We start from the raw sequence: 23033 nt of genomic DNA, 5'->3' as shown, positions 1-23033 counted from the left end.
TTCAATGACTACTGTATAACTGAACTATAACTGTGCAACAAAGCATCCCCAACTCAGTGACTGAAAAAACCAACTGTTGGTTTTTACTCACATGTCTTGAGGTTGGTTGGGGTTCCTCTGGTCTCTGGACAGCTCTGCTTCAGAGTGAGGTAGCTGAAGCTGCTCTGTTTCCAGCTGCAGGTCAAGGGCCTGAAGAATGTGCTCTGTCCCAGAATGCTCTCATTTCCAGGGGAATCCAGGAGAGAGGTGCAAAAGGAAAAGCAGAAATACACAAAGCCTTTTAAGGACTAGACTTAGAATCATCACACTGTCACTTCTGCCTCATTCTACAGGCCAAAGTAAGACACAGGGATCAACCCAAAGTTAAGAAGTAAGGAAATACACTCTTCCTCTTTAGAAGGAGCAACTACAAAATTACATGGCAAGGGGTGTGGTATGGGGAGGGAGGAGGCATTGGAGTAACTAATTCAATCTACCACTCCTGCTATATGTTTGGCACTGAGCTGATACTGCTCAATAGGCCTTAACAGATGTAATACATTCTTTCTCCCTCCCCTACATCTTTGTCTCTCTCTTTCTCTGGTAATTATGTTTATTATCCCAATGATACGATGAGGATACTGAGGATTAGAGGGTCAAAGTAAATTGCTCAAAGTTGGTAAGCGAAAGAGCCAGCTTTCACATAAAGGATCATAAGACTTCAGATTTGAGCTCTTAAACACAGCACTATTTTGTTGGAAGAGATGTCTAATACACAGTAGGGCCAGAAATCAACTCCCATTTGCCTTTCTTCAAAGTTCATGCTTTATCACACCATGCAACATGTATTATATAAAAGAGAAACCTTAATGGAAATAGCTCACATATTAACACAATAAGTTTCTTCACCTCTTTCTCTCTGAACCCATATCTAATATGCCAGGGTATCTTCACATTGCTCATATCTTTAAAATATATCAATAATCAGTTATTTCTCATCATTTACATCGTTGCTACCATGGTTCAAGCCACGACCATCTTTCTTGAGGATTACTGTGGTAAATTCCTAACTCCTCTCCCTGCTTACACTTTGACTAAAACCCAGATCTATGCTCAGTATAGCAGCCCGAGCATTCCTCTTAATAAGAATTAATTTTTGGTCAAACCCTGTGATTGGAGGGGAGGAGTTGAGATGGCTGAGTAGTAGGGGGATCCTGGGCTTGTCTCATCCTTTGAACACTGCTAGATCAATATCAAATAATTTTGAACAACTAGGAAATCAATCTGAGGATTAAGAAAACAATCTGCACAATTGGAAGGAGAGAACATGGCAGATGCAAGGTTTGGAGACATGATTTGGGGGAGAGAAAAGCGGTAGTTCTGGGGAGGGAGGGAGGAGCAGGAGAGAGAGCAACATGTAGGGTTCATGCAAGGTGCCACAGTGTGCTGATCCCCTGGCTTTCACTGGACATTCCCCTTCCTGGAGTACATTAGGAAGAGGGCATATTGCCTCTCTGAGGACAAAGGACCCACTGGGCACAACTGAGTGGCTGTTCAACAGCAGGGGACAGAGGTATGCACAGAGGGCAGATTACCTAGTCACAGCTTTTTGCTGTGCTTCACATCAACTTCAGGCACCTCTGTGGCTATATGACTGCTTTTCTGGGACCGAATGTTGCTGGGCTCAGCACTGGGAAGCTCTCCTCTGGGGAAGGGGACAGGTCTGCACTTTGATGGGTCCTTTAGATTTGGAGTTTTGAGTCCCAGCTGCCAGCCAGAGATAAAACACAGGAGCACTCTGGCACCAGGTATGCTGATGGCCTGGGCACAGACCGTTTGAGGGCAGGGATCTGACAAAAGCCTGGGACACAGGAGGGTAGATTATTTGCTTTTCTGTGAGGGCCTCTTGAGCAGCTGTGGCCTTGAGTTCCCCTCCCCGAGGTCAAGAGGGCGGGGTGACATCATCTTCCATGCCTCACCCCACCCCTCCACCAGCATGGTGGGACTTCAGAATGAAAGACAGTACCTCCAGTGGAGACTGGAGTCACTTACACCAAATCTTCCCCCTGCACCTGGCAGGGGCATTTTACTGTGGGCCAGCATAGTGGGCCTCTTCCTCAGAACACAAATCAGGTTCCCCACATGTACCAATTCTACTAATCATAGAGTGCTCCAAAGCACTAGCTTCAGTTCTGGTGGAAATATGACTAGGATTTTTTTTTAACTTTAATTTTTTTTTAATTGTTTTTCTTTTTTCTTTGAAATCAGGCTTATAGTTTTTTGTTGAATTGTAGGTTTGTTTGCTTCCTTTTCTTGTTTTTTTTGGATCAGGCTTTTCTCTCCTTTTTTTTTTTTTTTTCCTTTTTCTTTTGAATTAGGATTGTAGATTTTGTTTGCTTTTTTTGTTCTTTTTCCTTTTCCTTTTTTCTTAGATCAGGCTTTTTTTTTTTTTTTTTAATTAGGATTATCTGAACAAACAAATCAAAGCACATCTAGTTGAAGGTCCAAACACTCCCCACTGCAAGCAAGGAGGAATTCTGCAGAGGACTGACCTGTGGGAAAGAGTAGACAAAACATAATAGCAGAGTGCACAGAGCATACATCAGAAACACTTCCTGAAGTGCCAGACCCTAGACACTGTATGACCCCTTCTTAATATAGTATTACTCTCATGAGCAGGAAACATAACAAGCTGTCATAACACAAAAAAGATAGAAATCTAGACATAATGACAAGATGGAGAAATTCTTCCCAAAAGAAAGATCAAGAAGAAATCATAGCTGAGGATTTGCTCAAAACAGATATAAGCAATATATCTGAACAAGAATTTAGAACAACAGTCATAAGAATTCTATCTAGGCTTGAAAGCATCAAAAACACCAGAGAAACTTGCTGCAGAGATAAAAGACCTAAAAACTAGTCAGGCCGAAGTAAAAATAAAGCTATAACTGAGATGCAAAACTGACTGGATATAATCAGAATGAGGATGGAAGAAGCAGAGGAACAAATAGGTGATATAGAAGATAAAGTTATCGAAAATAATGAAGCTGAAAAGAAGAGGGAAAGAAAACTATTAGATCACAAATATAGACTTAGGGAACTCAGCGATTCCACAAAGTGCAATGATATCCATATCATAGGAGTTCCAGAAGAAGAAGAGTGGCGAAAAGGGGCAGAAGGTTTATTTGAACCAATTATGGCTGAGTACTTCCCCTAATCTGGGGAAGGAAACAGGCCTTCAAAACCAAGAGGCACAGAGAACTCCCCTTAAAAATCAACAAAAACGGGTCAACAGCAAGACATGTCATAGTGAAACTTGGAACATACAAGGATAAAGAGAGAATTCTGAAAGTAACTGGGGACAAAATGTCCTTAACTACTATAAAGGTAGTCCTATAAGATTAGCAGAAGACTGTCCACAGAAACTTGGCAGGCCAGAAGCAAGTGACATGATATATTCAATGTGCTAAATGGGAAAAATATGCAGCCAGGAATACTATATCCAGCAAGACTGTCATTCAGAATAGAAGGAGAGGTAAAGGGTTTCCAAGAAAGCAAAAATTTAAGAGTTCATGAGCACTAAACCAGCCCTGCAGGAAATATCAAAGGGGACCCTTTGTGTGGGAAAGAGAAAACAAAAACAATAAAGACTAGAAAGGAACAGAGACAATCTACAGGAACAGTGACTTTACAGGTAATAGAGTGGCATTGAATTCATATGGATCAGTAATTACTCCAAATGTAAATGGACTGAATCCTCCAATCAAAAGACATAGGGTATCAGAATGATTTAAAAAAAAAAAAAAGAACAAGACCCATCAATATGTTGCTTAAAATAGACTCGTTTTGGACCCAAAGACACTTCCAGATTAAAAAGGGGGGTGGGGAGAACCATCTATCATGGTAATGGACATCAAAAGAAAGCTGGAGTAGCCATACTTATATCAGACAAACTAGAATGTAAAACAAAGATGGTAATAAGAAATGAATAAGGGCACTATATCATAATAAAGGGTCTATCCAAAAAGAGAATCTAACAATTGTAAATATGCCCCCAACTTGGGAGCAGCCAAATGTATAAAACAATTAATAACTAATAAGAGATGAAGAAGGGCATTATATCATAATAAAGGAGTCTATCCAACAAGAAGATCTAGGGCGCCTGGGTGGCTCAGTTGGTTAAGTGACTGCCTTCGGCTCAGGTCATGATCCCGGGGTCCTGGGATCGAGTTCCACATCAGGCTCCCCCTGCTCTGCGGGGAGCCTGCTTCTCCCTCTGCCTCTGCTTGTCACTCTCCCTGCTTGTGCTCTCTCTCTTTGTCAAATAAATAAATGAAATCTTAAAAAAAATAATCTAGCAATTATATATATTTATGCCCCCATCTTGGGAGCAGCCAAATATATAAATCAATAACAAACTTAAAGAAACTTGTGGATAATAATACAATAAGAGTAGGGGACGTTAACACCCTATGTGCAGCAATGGACAGATCATCTAAGCAGAAGATCAACAAGCTAACAATGGCTTTGAATGATGCATTGGACCAGATGGACTTAACAGATATATTCAGAACATTTCATGTTAGAGCAGCAGAAAATTTGAACAGACCCATAACCAGCAAAGAACTTGAGCCAGTAATCAAAAATATCCCAACAAACAGTAGTCCAGGGCCAAATGGCTTCCCAGGGGAGTTCTACCATACTTTCCAAGAAGAATTAATACTTATTCTTCTGAAATGTTCCAAAAAAAGAAAAAAAGGAATGGAAGGAAAACTTCCAAACTCATTCTATGAGACCAGCATTACTGTGATTCTAAAACCAAACAAAACCCCATTAAAAAGAAGAATTACAGACCAACATCCCTGATGAACATGGATGCAAAAATGCTCACCAAGATACTAGCTATTCTAATCCAACAGCACATTAAAAGGATTATTCACCATGATCAAGTGGGATTTATCCCTGGGCTACAAGGGTGGTTCAATATCCACAAATCAATGTGATATACCACATTAATAAAGGGTAAGAACCATATGATCCTCTTAATAGATACATAAAAAGCATTTGACAAAATACAGCACCCTTTCTTGATAACACCCTCAAGAAAGTAGGGATAGAAGGAATATACCTCAACATGAAAGACCCACAGCTAATATCATTCTCAATGGGGAAAAACAGAACTTTTCCCCTAAGGTCAGGAACACGGCAGGGATGTCCACTCTAACCACTTTTGTTCAGTATAGTACTGTAAGTCCTAGCCTCAGCAATCAGGCAGCAAAAAAGAAAGAAAAGGCACCCAAATCAGCCAGGAAGAAGTAAAACTTGCACTCTTCACAGATGACAGGATATTCTCTGTAGAAAACCTGAAAGACTCCACTAAAAACTTGCTAGAACTCATACATGAATTCAGCAAAGTTGCAGGATATAAAATCAATTTACAGAAATCTGTTGCATTTCTATGCACCAATAATGAAGCAGAACAAAGAATAATTAAGGAATTGGTCCCATTTACAATTGTACCAAACACTGTAACATACCTAGGGATAAATCTAACCAAATAGGTAAAAGAGTAATTAAGGAATTGGTCCCATTTATAATTGCACCAAACACTGTAAGATACCTAGGAATAATTCTAACGAAATAGGTATAAGAGTAATTAAGGAATTGGTCCCATTTACAATTGCACCAAACACTGTAAGATACCTAGGGATAAATCTAACCAAATAGGTAAAAGATCTGTATGCTGAAAACTATAGAATACTTATGAAAGAAATTGAAGAAGACATAAAGAAATGCAAAAATATTCCATGCTCATGGATTGGAAGAACAAATATTGTTAAAATGTCTATACTACCCAAAGCAATCTACACAGTCAGTGCAATCCCCATCAAAATAACACTAGCATTTTTCACAGAACTAGAACAAGCAATCCTAAAATTTGTATGGAACCAGAAAAGACCCTGAATAGCCAAAGTGATGCTGAAAAAGAAAAGCAAAGTAGGAGGCATCACAATCCCAGACTTAAAATTGTATTACAAAGCTGCAATCATCAAGACAATATGGTAGTGGCACAAAAACAGACACGTAGACCAGGGAACAGAACAGAGAACCCAGAAACAGACCCACAACTATATGGTTAACTATCTTTGACAAAGCAGGAAAGAATATCCAATGGAAAAAAGACAGTCTCTTCAACAAATGGTGTTGGGAAAATCGGACAGCGACATGCAGAAGAATGAAACTGGACCATTTTCTTACACTATACATAAAAATAAACTCAAAATGGATGAAAGACCTAAATATGAGATATGAAACTATCAAAATCCTAGAGGAGAACACAGGCAGCAACCTCTTTGATCTTGGCTGCAGCAGCTTCTTACTAGACAAGTCTTCATAGGCAAGGTAAACAAAAGCATAAATAAACTATTGGGACCTCATCAAGATAAAAAGCTTCTGCACAGTGAAGGAAACAACAACCAAACTAAAAGGCAACCTACATAATGGGAGAAGATATTTGCAACTGACATATTGGATAAAGGGGTAGTACCCAGAATCTATAAAGAACTCATGAAAATCAACACCCAAAAAATAAATAATCCAGTTAAGAAATGGGCAGAAGACATGAACAAACATTTCTCTAAAGAAGACATACAAATGGCCATCAGACACATGAAAAACTGCTCAACATCACTTGGCATCAGGGAAATACATATCAAAACCACAAATACCACCTCACAACAGTCAGAATGGGTAAAATTAACAACTTGGGAAACAACAGATGTTGCCAAGGATGTAGAGAAATGGAAACCCTCTTACACTGTTGGTGGGAATGCAAGCTGGGGCAGCCACTCTGGAAAACAATGTGGAGGTTCCTCAAAAGGTTGAAATGCAACTACTCTGTGACCCAGCAATTGCACTACTAGGTATTTATTCAAAAGATTACAAAAATGCCAATTCAAAAGGGCACATACACCCCAATGTTTATAGCAGCATTATCAACAATAGCCAAATTATGGAAAGAGCTCAAGTGTCCATCCACTAATGAATGGATAAAAAAGATGTGTGTATATATATATGTATATACACATATATATACACATACACATACATGTGTATATATGTATGTGTATGTATATATATAATGGACCATATATACACACACATACATATGTAAATGTATATACATACGTATATGTGTATATATGTGGGTGTATATATATAATGGACCATCATGCATGTATAATGGACTATTACTCAGTCATCAAAAAGAATGGACTCTTGCCATTTGCAACAATGTGGGTGGAATTGGAGTATGTTATGATAAGCAAAATAAGTCACTCAGAGAAAGACAAATATCATATGATTTCACTCATATGTGGAATTTAAGAAACCAAACGGATGACCACAGGGGAAAGGAAAGAAAAAATAAACACTGAGAGGGAGACAAATCGTAAGAGACTCTTAACTATAGAGAACAACCTGAGGGTTGATGGAAGGGAGGTAGGTAGGGGGATAGGCTAAACGGTGGATGGGCATGAAGGAGGGCACTCGTTGTGATGAGCACTGGGTATTATATGTAAGTGATGAATCACTAAATCTACTCCTAAAACCAATACTACACTATATGTTAACTAACTTGAATTTAAATTTGAAAAAGTACCAAAAATATTTTTTCCTTTAAAAACAACAACAACAAACCCTGTGATGGCTCCGCATTATACTTAGAGCAAAATCAGTGGCCTACAAGGCCCCTCTGAACCATCACCTTCCCTTATTTGCCTTCACTCCTCTCCTACTACTTTCTCCGTCATTCACTGTACTGTAGCAGTCACACTGGTCGCCTTGCTGTTTCTCAAAAAAGGCAGGCTCCAGTCTTAAAGCTTAAGGTCCATAGTAGAACTTTCTCTTTAGATCAATCTTTACATAAATAGGTTTCTAGTTAGCTCCCTTGTATCTTTCAATTATTTGCTCAAATGTCAATGAGCCTACCTTGCATACCCAATTTAAAATTGCAAACTGCCTCCTTGCCGGGTCCATGTCAACTTCCACCCTGCTATCCCCAATCCCTTTACCCTGCTATACTTTCTCTTTTCTGCCTAATACTTTTAATCTTGTAACATATTATGTAGTGCAATTTCCTTTTATGATTATTGTTTACTGTCCATCACCCAGTGTTAGAATATAAACTCAAGGAGGCAGGTTTAGTCTGTGTTGTTCACTGTCGTATCCTAAATAACAAGAAATGTCTCTGGAACATAGCAGGCAATCAATAAACATTTGATGAAACAATGAATAAACTGCCCACTGAGGTAGGGTTTCCATAGTATATAAACTTCGGAAAAGGACCAATGTGAGTTTGTAATGAACCACAACATCTACGAATCATTACCTTTGTGACTTTGAACAAATTAATGTTTAAAAGCCTCAGTTTTCTCTGAAATGATGAGCAGACTGTCAAGGTCTCAGGAAACAACCCTTATTTTGACAGTTTCATGGTTAATTGGAATCCCAACATCTGGCCTTTGGAATGCAGCCAATAACTGGGAATGTACAAAAAGAGGGAAAAGGTATAGTTTCTGACCACATGGATTTCAACTTCATTTTCTACATCCATTTATAGCTTTTCTTAAAATGGAGAACTACTGTTTACAATGAGCCTTCCTCCTTCCTCCTCCACCTGTAGCCAGTTATTCTTTCTTCAGTCCAAGCATGTGACATACTCTAGTAATTGCTATTAGTCACTGTAGCCATAGGAAATAGAGGGGTGAGTAAGTTGACTTTTAGCTAGTTTGTTGTACTGCTGCCGTTCCTTGATTGGTACTATAGGGGAGAGAGGAAGTGTAGGAGTTTACTAAGGCTGCCATAACAAAGTACCACAGACTAGTTACCTTGAAAACAGAATTTTACTTTCTCACAGTTCTAGGAAACAGAAGTGTGAGATCAAGGTTTTGGCAGGGTGGTGTTTTCTGTTTTGTTTTTCTCTGACGCCTGTCTCTTTGGCTTTCTTCTCCCTATGTCTTCGGATGGTCCTCTGTGTATGTTCATATTTGTCTCTGAGTTTATCCTTATAAGCACACCAGTCATATTGAATCAGAGCCCACTCTAATGATCTCATTTAATTTTAATCACCTCTGTAAATGCCGTGTCTCCAAGTACAGTCACAATATGAGGTACTAGGGGTTAAGAATCCACCAAATGGATTTTGGGAAGACACGTTGGGTCCGTAATTGGAAGTCAAATGAGTGAAGAGAGCAAGGTATCCACCATTTATATTTGTCAGAGATGTTTCCTAAATACTCTTTTGCTCTGAGAAGTAGAACGATTTTTTGATAAAGGTAAAATTACTAGGATGATCTAGCCATTCAAAATGGAAGATAGCCACATGAAGTAGAAGTAGGTTATATGTGTGTGGTTTGGAGTAGGTGTTCACTAAATATTGAAATGAATTTTAAATTCTTTCAGAAACTCAAAAATGAATAAGTAACAGTTTTAACTGTGAAATAATAGTAAAAAATTCTTATTGCTAACCTCTCTGTCACAAATATAATTGTTTCTCTTCTGCATAATCCATTTCCCAATTTGAAGTTGATCTCATATCGCCAAAAACAGTAAAATTAATGTCTTCCTGAATACCTGATTGTGGTTTTCTTAACATTTTATTTATTTATTTGTTTCTTTCTTTCTTTATTTTTAGAGAGGGAGTGAGAGGGGAGGGGCAGGAGGAGAGGGAGAGAGAGACTCTTAAGCAGGCTTCATGCCCAGTGTGGAGCTAAACATGGGGCTCGATCCCACAACGGTGAGATCATGACCTGAGCCGAAATCAGGAGTTGGACACTTAACTGACTGAGCCCACCAGGCACCAAATACCTTTTTATGTTTGCAATTTAGTCTCTTCTCTTGTTTTTAACAGTATTGCATATTGGTTAACTAATGATCAAATAATGAAACTATTGTAGGCAGCCCCTCACAACTCCCTTCCAGACTGACATCAGACCTTTATCTGGAACAATACTTTCATCTTTTCATCTCATTTCTAAGGACTGTAAAGTGGGCCTTATGATTCTGTCTGGCTAATTCCAATCTGTTATTCTTTCTCATTTAGTATTTGAATTCCCTAATCTATAAGCAAAAGTGAGGTCCCGGGAATCTTCTCTTACTTAACATATTTTTTAAAAAAGCATGCATAAAAATCAACAAATAATTGTCTTTATTCTTTTAAAAATATGAGATTTCCTATTTACTATCATATTTTTAGTCTATTTTAGATTAAATGTCTACTTTAGACATTTTAGATAAGGTATCTACCTTGTATTTATAATGTATTTTTAATATTTACTATAAATATTAGAAATAATTATTCTGAGTCTCCTATTTCATCATATGGGCCTGGGACCTCTGCAGGTTTTTTATAGGATGATTTTAAATCACATAGTTTATTCTGAACTAAGGGCTCTAATTATTCAGTCCCAGTAATTCTCTATATTTCATTTGTCTGTCGTGTGTTAGGATTGATATTCCTGAGTTGGAATACTCAATATGTTTTTTCAGGAGTCAGCAAACTGTGGCCTGGGGCCAAATACTTGCCAACTGGCTGATTTTGTCAATAAAGTTTAATTGCACACCCGTACTTATGCCTTCACATACATAGAATTGAGTAGTTGAGAAAGATACTGCATGCCTGTGAAGCCTAAAATATTTACTGTCTCTTTAGATAAGAAGTTTGCCAATCCCCATGTTATGTATATTTTGTTTTTTAAAGCTACAACAAATATGACCATCTGTTTTTTTTTTTTTTAATTCCAGTATAGTAAACATAAGGTGCTGTATTAGTTTCAGGTGTACAATATAGTGATTCAACAATTCTATACATTACTCAGTGCTCCTTATCATGAGGAGCACTATTAATCCCCTTCACCTATTTTACCCATCACTCCAACAACCTCCCCTCTGGTAACCATCAGTTCTCTATAGTTAAGAGTCTGTTTCTTGGTTTGTCTCTTTTTTCCATTGTTCATATTTTTGAGTAAAATCATATGGTATTTGTCTTTCTCTGTCTGATTTATTTCCTTTAGCATTATACTCTTTACATCCATCTATGCTGATGCAAATGGCAAGATTTCATTCTTTTTTATGGCCAAGTAATATTTCATTGTATGTGTATGTTTGTATATGTGTGTATATATACACTACATCTTCTTCATCCATTCATCTAGCAGTGAACACTTGGGCTGCTTCCATAATTTGGCTATTGTAAATAATGCTGCTATAAACATAGGGGTGCATATACTTCTTCAAATTAATGTTTTTGTATTCTTTAGGTAACCCCCAGTAGTGGAATTGTTGAACCATAGCATAATTCTATTTTTAATTTTTTGAGGAACCTTCTATACTGTCTTCCACAGTGGCTGCACCAGTTTGCATTCCCACCAACAATGGATGAGGGTACCTTTTTCTCCACATCCTTACCAACACTTTTCCTTCTTGCATTTTTGATTTTAGCCATTCTGACAGGTGTGAGGTGATATCTCATTGTAGTTTTGATCTGCATTTCCCTGATGATGACTGATGTTGAGCACTTTTCATGTGTCTGTTGACCATCTGCATGTCTTCTTTGGAGAAATATCTGTTCATGTCTTCTGCCCGGACTATTTGTTTTTTGGGTGTTGAGTGTGTAAGTTCTTGATAAATTTGGGGTAATAACCTTTCATTGGATATGTCATTTTTAAATATCTTCTCTCATTTGGTTGGCTGTCTTTTAGTATTATTGGTTGTTTCCTTTGCTGTGCAGAAGCTTTTAACTTTGATGTAGTCCCAATAGTTTATTTTCCTTTTTTTCCCTTGCCTCAGGAGACATACCTAGAAAAATGTTGTTGCAGCCCATGCCAGAGAAATTACTACATATGTTCTCTTCTAGGATTTTATGGTTTCAGGTCTCACATTTAGGTCCTTAATATGTTTTGAGTTTATTTTTGTATATGGTGTAAGGAAGTGGTCCAGTTTCATTCTTTTGCATGTAGCTGTCCAGTTTTCCTATCACCATTATTGAAGAAACTTTTTCTCATTGCATATTCTTGCCTCCTTTGTTGAAGATTAATTAACCATATAGGTGTGGATTCATTTGTGGGATTTCTATTCTGTTTCATTGACCTATGTGTCTGTTTTTGTGCCAATACCATACTGTTTTGATTACTACAGGTTTACAGTATATCTTCAAATCTGGGATTATGATACCTCCAGTTTTGTTCTTTTTCAAGATTGCTTTGGCTATTTGGGGTCTTCTGTGGTTCCATACTAATTTTAGGATTGTTTGTTGTAATTCTGTGAAAAATACTACTGGTATTTTGGTACAGATTGCAGTAAATCTGTGGATTGCTTTGGGTGGTATGGACATTTTAACAAAATTTGTTCTTCCAACACATGAACATGAAATGTCTTTCCAATTGTGTCATCTTCAATTTCTTTCATTGGCATTTTATAGTTTGCACAGTACAGGTCTTTCACTTCCTTGGTTAAGTTTATTCCTAGATATTTTTTTATGTTTTGACCATCTCTATTTTTATCATACCTGCTGAGGCAATAAGTCAGCATAGACTCTAATTGGAATTATTTCCATCCTTAATGCATTCTAACTCTCTTTGGTGCCTTTAAAAAATTTACTGAATTTACATTCCTGTTATAAATGAAAATTAGTTTGTACAAATTTGCCTATCTATGGAAATTCTATGATCATTATGTCTTTGAAATGCATTTTGTCTTAATACCATGTAGCTGTGTTAATGTGGCTTTAACAATATGATATTTAGTTTTACTATAATATAATCAGTTTTTATATTTTTACTCTTGTATTTAATTAATATTTTTTTAATTCTTTCAGTGTCAATTTTTTTGGCGATGGGTGATAAGAGGTAAACTGACTTTACCAAGGTAAGTGACCCCACATTTCTTAAGGTGATGCATTTTTTAAAAGTAGATATTCTGGCACCCTAGTCCTCAAAGCTAGAAACCACACCTATGACTTATGGGGATTATAATATTCTATTCTCTACCTGCAGAGAAATATTTTTTTATTTATCCCTCACTAAATAATATGAGAGGTGAAACAATTCAATCTGCAAAGTGGCAAAAAAAATTGAGTTAAGTGATTTAGAGAACACTCAGTGTGCTGTCATGAATCATATTTTAGAGGAAAACGAAGGTCCATATGAATAAAGAAAAAAAGGAAAAATAGTAAAACTAACTTGACAGGAACGATGGATTGTTAACTTCTATAAACAATGTAATTTGCTTAGATTTTATGTTTTTTAAATTTCTTAGCACCCCATGAAAAATATGGAATGTCTCTGAAATTTTCTTCTCATATAATGCTTAGAAATATAGAAATGAATGACTCATCCTTCTTCCAGAATTTGAATGGTATTAAGTATTTAGTTTCTTTGATGTATCAAAGTAATAGAATCCTGTCAGGAAATGTTAGGTTTCCTAATGTTGTAGCATGCACATTTAATAATCAAGTTTACTAGAACTTATTAATTTTATCTGGGAGCTAATTTCAAACTAAGTATTTTTTGAGGGCAGATTTAATAAGTTTAATGGCAGATTGTATTTTCTGTTGCCATTCACATAGCATTCAAGTTGAAAAAAACATCACTGTGAAGTACAGATTTTAACATAAACCAAGGGAAATCTCATTTCTTTCCTAATAAATAATTTAGATGTTCTGTGGATCTATGTTCCTTATGAATCTGTGTAACTTAGCTGAGAAGCAATACAGAAGGAAGAATTTATTCTTGACTTAAATGTATAATAAATCAGATGGGTTATTCAAGAGGAATTGTTGGTGTTTTCATCTTTATTATTACTTCATTGAATAATGCAAAATATCTTGGGAGAGACATTGAAAATACAATTACATATAATTTTTAATTATGATTTAGAAATTGGGATTTATATTAATGTCTATGTGATATTTTTTCCTTTACACATACATCTTAACAATACATTTTTAACCATCTCCTTTGAGAATATAAGAAGAAATATTATTATGGGAGTTGAAATAGGCTTATTCTATACCACCTTACCAGCCTATTAACATTTTATAATAAAGTTGATTTGTTCCTATAGCATTTCTCTTTTAAGTATTCATTTTGCAAATGAGACAATGCTATTTGATATCACCACAAGCAAATATGATAATGTTGAGCAATTACAACCTACATTCTAAGTATCAGTTGTGAATATGCAAAAATAAAAAAGCTATGAGTTTTTAAAAATGACCCATGAAAACTTAGAAAAATTAGAATAAATAAAAGTGGAAAAGAAATTAAATCAATGAATAGAAAATACAGAAGTTGCAAAGTAAGAGACCAAGTCATTGTGTATAAACAAGTGCATTTTTATGTAAACATGCAATGTATAAAGTGGAAAGGGCATCTGATGATATGTTTGGTTATTTAATGTATTTTAAAATTAATTTGATTTTTAAAATGAATTATATGGGACTTGTTGAGACATTTTTCTTGAAAATATTTGACATATGTGTTTGTTACTTTAATTAAGCAGTATCTGATTAGCAGTCATATTAGAGAGAACCATAATGTAGGAGATTGCAGAAAAATTCTGTAAAGACCTTTTGAAATTTAGCCTGGAAAAAAATAGACATTAACTAGCCATGTTGGTGAAATTGAACAGCCATATAATGGACCCAAAGAAGCAGCCTTGGGTTTGATTCTTTCACCTCTCACCTTTCAAAAAGACAACTATTTTTAGTACCAGAATATCTGTGTTTCATTTAACACCAAATTAAGGAATTCATAAGGAGTAAATAAGTCTGTATGTTAAATCAAGAGAAAAATAATGGCTTATTTGTGGTACTGAACTGGAAACATGAGAAACTGACTAACATATGATTGAATACTTCACATGGAAGAGAGTACATTTAACTTTTAAAGGTAAGCAGCTATTTCCCAAGCAGTTATATCATGATGAATTCAAATGTCAAGAATTATTGTATCAAAGGCTTGCTTCTGGGTCTAAAATTACTCCCTCTTGCAATTGAAGAATTTCTATCTGGTTTGGATATCCTTTCTGATATATAAATCCTGATGAACAATTAAACAATTTCTCTAATTTGTTAAAATTTCTCAGCCACACATTTCTGACTAAAATTTGTTTTCTTGATAGTGTCATGTAGCAATAAAATGTCCAAAAGGATATATGAATTCACTAAAATAATCAGCACTAATCCTGGTTTACACTTGTCATTAAAAATTATGACTGAAGACATAATTTTGCTGTTGGTACCATTTTAAATGAGTATAAGTTTATTTGTAAATGACATTTTGTAGCTATATCATCTCTTGTGGCTGTATGGCCTACAAGAGCATAGACTCTGGTTTGTTTTTGAATCCTGAGAAAACAGAACATATTTGAAGTGAAACATACTTAATGAATATTTGTTTTAATAAATCAGCTGTAGTTTTTGAGGGTAAGACTCTGGGTAAATAGAGAGGCTTGTTATTATTATTATAATTATTTGATTATAGCATATATATAACACCATCCCCAGGTTTGGTAAAGAAAAGTATCACATGTGTTTAAGAGCAAGAACTCTGGATCCAGAATTTTTGGATGATAATCTGGCTCATCCAACATATATGATCTTGTGCTTCTCTATGTCACATTTTCATCATTTCAAAGTAATGAATGAGCTTGTAATGTGCTTAGGGATGTCCTTCTCATACAGTAAACATTACATAGTTATTAACAATTATTATTATTGTTTTCATTGTTGCTGTTGTTGGAAATCAGACATGTCTTCTATGCTTAAGGGGTTGTTATTCTACTAGGAGAGACAGGTATAAACAAAATTAATTATAATAAAAAGTATGCTGTATTTCAGAAACTTCAAATAGAAAGATTAGAGGGACACCTAATGAGTGAGAATTTGGACTTGTCTCTTTAGCCTGGGCCTGGATGATTTCACATTAGTATGAAATTTCTCATGTACATTTCAGCATCAGAAACCAGCAAGGACAGTGTTCTTTCTGGGAAGATGAACAGTGGGAAATAGTTAAACTAAAGAGGCTTGACAATCAACAACACAGCATTAGCCTTAAATGACTTTTAAAAGTAGTTAATTACTAAATATCCTGTTTTTAAAAAACCTTTTATGTCATTTTTTGCTAGCATTTACTCTTTAACTTGGTTTTTAATGCCATTCAATGTCAAGGTCCAATCCCCCTTTCCAAACTTAGCTTCCAATATTCAACACCTACCAGTCCAATTTCATTTTATGCAGCAGCCAATTTTTTCTCTCTTTTCTTGAATACTGTAAATTTGTACATGTTTCCTCTACCTTGAAGGCTGTTATTCCCACTCCTGCACAGGACAAAACTCTAAAGCTGTCTCTTACGTTTTGTGTCATTTCAAGTTTGGCAGATAGAAACCAAATACCGATGCCCACACCCCACAACACAATTTGGTAGATTACATTATCAACTTATTTCATCCATTTCAAGGATAGAGAATATTTTTAGAAGCAAGTTTGGCCACCCAGAACTGGAACAGATGCAGACTATTGCAGTGTGCATTCCCTAGGCTTCCAAATCCCTAAGGGGCGAGGGCTGGTAATGCATCTGCCAGTGATACTGGCTAATTTGAGAAGCTTAATTTCTTACTGGGCCATGATTCTTACATAATTGTTGTTTTCATTACTATCCATAAAGAATTATACATATAATTTATATGCTTCCATTTGAGAGAAACATTGATTCCCACATTCTGAACTAATCTCAGTAAAAGTGAAGGGGTTTCATCAACTGGGAGGAAGCAGGCATATGGTTCTGAGTGTTACTTGCATTGAGATTTCCAGCATTGCATAAAAATCAAATGTCTCTACACACGATTAGACCTTTCATCTTCCAGCTCCCATACCATTTTCTGTCTTTTCAGCCAGACTCTATGCTGGGGACTGCAGACTAGTAGATCTGATGCAGCCTTGCCTTCATGTATGTCATGTTATGGTAGGCAACACAGATCCATAGCCAGCTCATTCAAATGATAATCTGTGTCACCATAGAGGCAAGTATGGAGTGCTGTGAAAGCATGTAAATGGGACATCTCATTCATTGTATGGGAATGAGAGGTGCCTTGGAGAAGGTGACACTTGAGATGTCAGCACGAATTAAGTAGGTGAAGAGATTGGAGAGAACATTTCAATCAGATGGAGCTCCATGTTAAAGTTTCCTTTACTAGAGTATAATACATCCAGGGAGCTGCATGTAACTTGCCATTCTCATCTCTAAGAGGACTCAATGGTGGAGTGCATTTTTATGCTTTAGGCTACAACTCATAGTACCTCCTAGTTCAGCAAATGTTTTCTGATTATTTACTGTGCTCATATCCATGTGTTGGATGTTACATCTAAAAAAAATGAATAGCTTGGTTCACTAAAAATATTTTACTTAAATATGTATGTATTGTGTGTAGGTAGGTAGATAGATAAACAGACATTTAGACATCTTCTAAAGCTTCAGATCATTAAGGGCAATTTAGCTATGCAGTCATATTTTTTTGTGTGTTTTCACAATCTGTACATTTGAAAACTTTCATTTGAGGAATGCCACTTTTATCGGTGACATTTGAGTGATTATCTTATTGACTTATAGCATATTGATTTATGTGAAATGCTTTTTTAGGCACTCGATAAGTGCTTGTTGGCTGACTGACTTTCACAAACATTTAAGATAAGAATGATGTATATAGTGAAGTCATTTTGCCAACAGGAAACTAACTGGGTGCTAAGATTTGTATACAGTGTAAATCATAAAGACATGGAAGTCTCATGACTGCCTGGAGAAAGCACACAGATGCACTTTTCCAAGTAACAGATTCACTTTTCTGCAGCTTATGGCTAAGAAAAAAGCTTCAGGCAGGACCAAACAAACTATTCTTGAGACTGACTGAGTAAATCTATACTGTGTTTTCTAGATTTTTATCATATTGTAGAGTGTGCCATGAAGCACTGTCCACATATCATAGACATGATAGATGAGAGTACACACTTCAGAATTAGACTGTCCTGGCTGGAGTTGAAACCCGGCCTTCATAGCAACCATCTGTATGGCTTTAAACATGTCTTTTAATTTCTTTTTTTTTTATTTCTTTTTTTTATTATGTTATGTTAATCACCATACATTACATCATGAGTTTTTGATGTAGTGGTCCATGATTCATTGTTTGCGTATAACACCCAGTGCTCCATTCAGTACGTGCCCTCTTTAATACCCATCACCAGGCTAACCCATCCTCCTACCCCCTCCCCTCTAGAACCCTCAGAGTCCATAGTCTCTCATGGTTCGTCTCCCCCTCCGATTTCCCCCCATTCATTTTTCCCTTCCTGCTATCTTCTTCTTCTTCTTCTTCTTCTTTTTTTTTTTAACATATAAAGTATTATTTGTTTCAGAGGTACAGGTCTGTGATTCAACAGTTTTTTAATTTCTATAGAGATTGGTTATATCATAGGCTGGATAATGCCCTCCATCCCTAATAATATGTCCATATTCCAATCCCTAAAACCTGTGAATATGTTTCCTGAAATGTTAAAAAGGAGTTTGCAGATGTGTTAAGGGTCAGTCAGCATGAGCCCAAGGAATACAGGCAGCCTCTAGAAGCTAGAAAAGGCAAGGAAACTAATATAGCTCAGTCATCTAAAATTAGGCATAATAAAAACCTCCCTAATAGGATTATTGTGAGGATTAACTGTGATAGTAAGTGTAAAAGAGCAGTCAGCAGCATAGACTGTCAGGATTCAAAGAATATAGAGCCCAAGCATGTCTCAATGCTTGAAACTTTTCCTTATCACATAAATAAGCTTTTCAGTCTACACTTTAACAAAGCATTCCCCTTTTGAATTTATTTATTTCATAATGTAGACAGTACTTTGACCTTCCATGGGAAAGATGTTAGAATTACCAAGATTATATATATTCAGAAAAGAAAAGAAAGAAGGTAGCATGTATTGAAAGCCCAATCAAGTCAACACAATATGCTATTCAATTTTTCATATGTTATTTTAACAACCTTAAAAAAGGTGGCATTTTTCTCATTGTCAAACATACATGTTGAGATTTACCTTAAAACCTAAATAAAAAATAATAGGAGTATTAAAGTGATAGTAAACCAACTCCTAATAACTGAAAACTGTAAGCTAGCATTAACATTTGACTGGACCTGAGGGCTCAAATGGTGAAATCGGGAACAGGTCTTACCCTCATTCTACCTGTTTGCTTTGCTCTCCTTCATACCATCTTCCTTTATAGCTTGGCTCTTACCATATGCACATGAGGCTGATATGCTACCAGCCTGGTAACAACAGTGACAAGAAAACATCTCTTTTCTAATCATTCTGGCCAAAATTTTGAGCTGATGGCTTATGGACAAATCCAAAGAGGAGGAGGTAAATTATTTGATTGATTGAACATGAGTCCATGCCCAAGCTGGAGCATCAAGGACGTATAAGGCAATGGTTGGAATGTATAAATGATTGGTGGTATGATTATTTTTTCATTTCAGAAATGAAAGTTTTGGTAGTATGGAGGATGTATCAGAACAGAAAATTACATACCTTTAGGGAGATTGTACAATAGTAGGTAATAGAGGTGAGGGTTGTCTTCTAGACTCATTAAACAGAAATAAGTCATCAGGGATCCTGAAGAAAAATTCAACCTTTTTCTCTAGTTTGTAGTTGATACAGGATAAAAGAGGAGAATTTACTTATTCAAGATTACCTACCCCATTCGGATACGTAATTTTTGTTTCTGCCTTGTATATCTGTCTTTTCTCTTTGGTTTGTTATAAAGAAAACTAATACCTACTTGCTCAGCTTCTCCAGGGGACAGTAAGTTTTCATTCTAAAATAACTAGGACTTATTAAACCAGATTTAGTTTCTCAAGGTCTACTTCACTATGAGTATCTCTTTTTCTATGGATAAAATCCCTTTCTCCCAGCCAAAGGCTCAGAATAATCTTTGGCTTGAGCGTTTTCCTCACTTAGAGTCCTTGAAACGATCTTGAGATTTGGTTTTTCTGAGATCTTTCTAACATTGCTCTTGAGATTTTGGCTAAGTTCAAGGTTTAAATAATAATTTGCATTCATCCATTTAACAAATTTTGCTTAATATTTACTATGTGCTAGAGGCTGTGCAAGGTCCTAGAGACAATATGATGAATAAGATAGTTCAAGAACTCAAAGATTCTGAAGTTTAGTGAGGTATACAGACAAGTAAACAGCAAGTAAAATAAGCCCTGGTAAGTGCCCTGATGGTGGCAGGCACAGGGTACAGTGGGAGACAGAGGAAGGACAACTACCTAGTACTGTTGGAGGAGAGAGTGTAGAGCTGGTCAGGAAAGGCATTGGGCTAGTTAACATTTAAATTAAGTACAACCCTAAAGAACACAAAGGTATTGAAGGGGGAGGATGTGTAAACAGAGGCAAAGAGTAAGCAATATTCACAAAGGTGCCTGATAAAAGGGAAACTAAAACAAGTTGGACATGTCTGGAGCATAGAACGGCATTTTGAAGCTTTGGGGTAGATAGAATTGAGAATGGAGGGAGACAAGACAGGAGAGATGAGGAGGCACCAGGAAGGAAGGATCTGGCAAACCATAGAAAGGACTTTGGACTATCTGGGACATGAAAGGGTTTGCAATGAAAGGAAGAAACATAATCAAACTTCTGATTTTGGAACTAGCTCTCAAACTATAAAATAGACACTGAACTGGAGAAGGGTAAACCTAATGTGGAAAGATCAAATAGTAGGCTGTTTACCCTAATTAAGTATGGTTGTGGATAAAGACTTGTTAAGGTATTGATACTATTAATATTAATATATTTGCTTTCAAAATGTATAAGCAAAACGAAAATAAGGTGATATTTAAATTATACAATTTGCATACTCTGTCAGTTTGAATTTAAATTTAAATACTGTGGATAAAGATATTATAAAACTAGTGTAACATTGTATATCAACTATACTCAAATTAAAAAAAAAGAAAAAAAGCAGAAAGACAAAGAGAATAAAGAATATGTATACGTTTACATACCTACTATGCAGTAGAGTATATGCTAGGATGTGGTGATACTTTAGATTTTTAAAGTTCCTGCTCTTAGGTCATCCTGTCGAGGGGGAAACATTATGATGTGTAACTTTATGACCACTTTATAAGCACTATGGAAGTACTGGTAGAATGATTAACTTACTTTGCATAGAAGAAATCAGAAAGGCTCCAAAGAAAGAACAATTGAGCTTGGTCTTTAAATATTTAGTCTAGAAGATAAAGAACAAAAACAACATTAGTGCTAAAACATGAATAAGACATAAACTAAAACATGAAGTCATGAAGATTTTTTTATACCTAATTAATAGCAAATTAAGTAGTACAATTGGTGCAAGAATAAGAATATGGTACAAAAGAGATCCCAAACAACAAACTAAGGAGATAATGATATTTCCCCCTAAACAATAGGAAGACATCATTGTCTTAGCATAGTAGTGACATGATCAGATCAATTTACTTGAAAGGGAACAGTGTTGGGAGTGAAGAAAATGTCTGATGTATAAAAAAAGTGGCCAAACAGAATCAAAGGGCCATTGTCACTTGTTCCTAACTTTTCAAATTGGAAATTGTTAGAAGGCGGAGGAGGGTTAGTAAAATATCCTCCAGATTGAGAAGGCATTTTAAGACTGAAAAATGAAGCAAACCACTCCATACCACTTATAAAGTGTTTTATTCAGGATAACTTATGGCAGGGATAAGGAGGAGGGAAGATCATTCTCTGCCATTCTCTGCCCCATTCTCTGCAGCTACTCTCCACCCAGTCCAGACCTTAATCCCCAGCTTTCATGGAGCAAAGAGACATGGTGTTGAGGTCACAGCGTACATATCTAAAGCAGACCCTTCTGTCTGTCAGTCATCTCTACTAGTTATCTAAAGTGAAGCTTGCTGTGTGCCATTTTGGGGAAGATCAGAACAAGCCTTCCCACATTCCAGTCAGGGCACACATTACCTCCATGGGGCCTAGAAAGCTTTTATGAATGTGTAGTTGTGCGTGTATCAGTGTTGGGTGGAGGCACAGAAGATGAAGAGAGAAATAGGACTCAGAGGCCATCATTGAAGTATTCTCAATAGTGTGATTTAAAGATATTTTAGATTGAGTTTGTATCAATTTTTAATATGGTCTCCTCTAAGAGTTTTCTCCTTTAGTCATAACAATTTGACTATTTCTGAGACTCTTAGTCTTGTGAGAATGTACTGCCTGGACCCAGTTTCTCTAAGTGGACCATATACCTGTGATTTTCCATCCCATGCCCTCCATCTGTGTGAGTATCAGGAGAGGGCTTAGAGGAGTCTTTGCCCTTCTGAGAAACTGTATGACACACTCGCTCTTCCTTAGGAAATGAAACTCTGTAGATAAATGTTTGATGTACTTTCAACTTCTTTACAGTTCTCACTCCTCTAAATGTGCAATGATAAAGAAATCTCTCAAGCAGAAAGGTGAGTCACCTTACAAAGCCAGTGACTGCGAGGATAATTATTCTTCTTTGCCCTGCAGGTCATTTATTATGGATGAGAGATACATCAAACTCACCTATAACCAAACGCTATGCTATTAATGCAGAGGGCTTTGAAGTTGGTATTTTTGTGGCTGCTGACAGTTCCTATGACCAATATGAAATTTTGTGATTCTGAGTAATTTTAATTCCCCGTGCAAATATTTAAGTAATTCTGGTAACCTAGAATGAGCTCTCAGAACATTAGATCTTAGAACCATAATGATAATTCAAAATCATTTTTAACTGACAGAAAGTAATAACCATGACATTTAAAATCTGCCAACCACTATCCCCACCATGTAAATATTATAATTCCAGTTTTAAAGGTAGATTAACTAGAGCCCAAAATGGTCCAATATCTTGCCTAAAGTCATAAAGCCAATTTATCTTGATCTCAAACCCAGGAACATCTTCAAGCAACTCAGGCTTTTTCTACTACAG

At 36.2% G+C, this 23033-nt stretch overlaps 1 protein-coding gene across 2 annotated transcripts in view; it reads left to right on the top strand.

Moving 5' to 3' along the window:
* TENM4 (teneurin transmembrane protein 4) overlaps positions 1-23033 on the top strand; it is a 2958785-nt gene that overhangs the window by 419138 nt on the left and 2516614 nt on the right. For both annotated transcript variants that reach the window (XM_078058602.1, XM_078058603.1), the window contains exon 3: positions 12854-12903. The gene's annotated coding sequence lies outside the window, so the exon portion shown is untranslated. The remainder of the gene's footprint in view (positions 1-12853; positions 12904-23033) is intronic.

The sequence above is a fragment of the Halichoerus grypus genome, chromosome 11, assembly GCF_964656455.1.
Source record: "Halichoerus grypus chromosome 11, mHalGry1.hap1.1, whole genome shotgun sequence".
Classification (NCBI taxonomy): Eukaryota; Metazoa; Chordata; class Mammalia; order Carnivora; family Phocidae; genus Halichoerus; species Halichoerus grypus.
The sequence above is the reverse complement of the archived record's forward strand: the minus strand, read 5'-3'. Positions and strand labels throughout refer to the sequence as shown.